The sequence below is a fragment of the Papaver somniferum genome, chromosome 10, assembly GCF_003573695.1.
Source record: "Papaver somniferum cultivar HN1 chromosome 10, ASM357369v1, whole genome shotgun sequence".
Lineage (NCBI taxonomy): Eukaryota > Viridiplantae > Streptophyta > Magnoliopsida > Ranunculales > Papaveraceae > Papaver > Papaver somniferum.
In genome coordinates, this window is record NC_039367.1 from 50,261,929 (window position 1) to 50,264,756 (window position 2,828).

The 2,828-nt window shown below is 35.8% G+C and overlaps 1 long non-coding RNA gene across 1 annotated transcript; it reads right to left on the reverse strand.

The window, feature by feature from the left end:
- Positions 1-222: 222 nt before the first annotated feature.
- LOC113317616 lies at positions 223-1,709 on the reverse strand. The gene is made up of 2 exons (XR_003343773.1): positions 1,259-1,709; positions 223-940 (listed from the first exon to the last, which is right to left on the reverse strand). It is a non-coding gene; the product is annotated as an uncharacterized LOC113317616 (long non-coding RNA).
- Between the last annotated feature and the right edge of the window lie 1,119 nt (positions 1,710-2,828).

Genomic DNA, 2,828 nt, shown 5'->3' on the forward strand with positions numbered 1-2,828 from the left:
TCAATTACAAATGTAAACTAAGTTTACCTGCAAATTTGCAGTAACTTCAAGCTCCCAAGCTTTCACAGGAATACAATTTACAATGCTATAATCACTAGATGACCGCTGCCACGATAAAATGGTCGACCGAAAACAAAACTAAGTTTTGCTGGATTTTAAAAAGTCTAATTGCTGCATAATAATTTAGATACTGTCATTTCAATGTTATGGGTTGTCAACATGAGATTGTAAAACCAATTTTGAAAGTTGTAATTAGAGTCACATCTGGAGATGGAAAAACACCAAACAACACTTCTCAACTTATACCCACCAGAAAACAAAGCAAAATAATCACAATTCCTACTACTGACGTTACCACTACCTGCTGAGAATGAATTAAAATTACAACTTGAAATGCAAAAGCGTCAATCAACACTCCTATTCGACATACCCCAAGCAACAAACAAGTCAAAAAGATTACAATTTGTGAACCTAAATTTACCACTATCAGTAGAAAAGATTCAGTAACACTTGTTGACATTCATTTTTAACTACAATCAGTGTCAATTGGAAGGAATTTTGAACTTTCGCAAATCAGGTCCCTAGATACTTTTGCAACAACACCTTTGAATGTAGTCAAGAATTAAAGCCCTTGCTCCAGGAGGTATTTCGGCATCTTTGTTTACTAGATGAACGCTGCCACCATCTCCAACAAACTGCAACTGCTAGCAACCACTCAAACTTACCTGTAATGCATTCACAGCTAGTACTCAATCATTCATTCCGTTCTTTTACCAGTTTAGCAACAACAAAAATTAAGCTTCAAATCCACCTGCAACAGCACCATCCCAGTTCCTGCTTTAAAACATGAACACAAACCCTTGACAGTCAGCACAACATCACCACCATGAGCATCTATAACCCAATTCCATATGCATCCTAATCCATCACCTACAGTTCACTGCCATAACAAATCGATCTCAGTCATAACCTAGGAACAAAACAAACAATCAAATCATTTAAAACTCAACACCACAAAAACCATTTCAGTTCAACATCTCTTCTTCTCGAACATTCAACCTAACCATGGAAATTACATTATTAAAACACAGTCAAATTTCCATCTTAATTTCAATCTGTCACCTTAAAACACAGATTCAACTTTCACGTTTCAACAATGGAGAAAATAATTGGGTTTGTCATAATCAAATTCAAATGATTCCTAATGTAAAAATGTAAAAGTTATACCAAATTATCATATACGACCCATTAATCTTACCTCAAACTGTTCTTCGATCAGATTTTTTTTAGCGAACTCTGAAGATTGCAATCTTCGATTATAAAAAATTAATTGGGATCTCCTGAAAAAATGGTTGATGATTCTCTATAAAGTAATCAACGTGGAAGTAATTCAATGAATTCACCCAATCTTCGATTAGAAAGCAGAGGACGAACTTGGTGATGGTGATGGTGGTTCAATCAATTTACCCAATTTTGAATTTAGGGTTACAGGTTAGAGAAGATTGAATATTCAATCAACCAAATACGAACTATGTACTCTAAAGTCTAAATTGAGTAAAGATTAATGGAGATTTAGGGTGTGAAATTGATGAAGATGAAACGAAGAAGAAAGGATTCGAGAGAGAAATTTCTGTTGTTGTTCGTTTGGTAGAAAGAATATAAGATTAGAGATAAGAAGAAGTAGAAGAAAAAGGGAGGAGGTGGCCGGGATTCGACTCAGGGCCTCTAAAACTATTCCCGGGTTTTTATGTTTTTCGCTTTACAAAAATGTCCTCAACTTTTCAGTTATTTACATCTGTTTAATGAAGGAAAAAGTTAAGTAGGGACTGTGTCGTCCTTTCATCGTTGAACCAAATCCAATCTTTTTTGTTAAATTGGAAAAAATTGTCACGCTTCACATTGACACAAAGTCACCATATATAGAGTCCTCCCTCGCTTCGCTCGGTCAGCCTAACTAATAGATTAAGATCAACCTCAGCTCCATCAAGACACGTCATCTAAACCACCAATTCAACTTACAAACATATACTCTTCATTAACACTACCCAACCATCACACTTCTCATTCCAACAACACTACCAATTTAATTTCATTTACAACTCCCAGAACCTGACATTCATCTATAACTCCACTCATTCTCAATTGTCTTCATCTGCAATACCACACTACCAATACAGTTTAAACTGCAACTTAAATAATACATCCACATTAACTTCAGTTATAACCTCTCTTGTAATCTCCTCTTCACTGTAATCTCCTATCATTCTTGAACAACATCACTACCAACTATATTCCAATTCCAAGCTACACTCATCAAACTGACTCGCTCTCAAACAACTTCAACCACCAACATACCCAACAACAATATTAACACCAGACTTCATTCTATAAGTACTTGCAAAACATAACATCACAAATTATCACATCAAACACCACCACCATACACCATAATCAACACCTCTGATTCAATCACAGTTGATCAAACTCACTAAAATGCAAACTCATCAGTTGCATCTCAACAACACCACCTTGTCCTCTCTTCCATCACGATATACATCTCCACCTTCAAATTCAACAACACAGACAACACCACCATTACATCAATACACTTAACATCTGCTCATTCTCTCAACTCAAACACACAAATACCTTCAACTCATATAATTCTGCACCTTAGCTCCACACAGTTAATCCTAGAACCATTATGAGTTCTTCCCCAAGCTTTAGCGTCCTCTGAATTGCTAACTACCGGATCAATTCTACTGAAACTATAATTCACTTCCAACTTCACCAAAACTCGCAATTCAACCACCAATTGAACTTCAGAT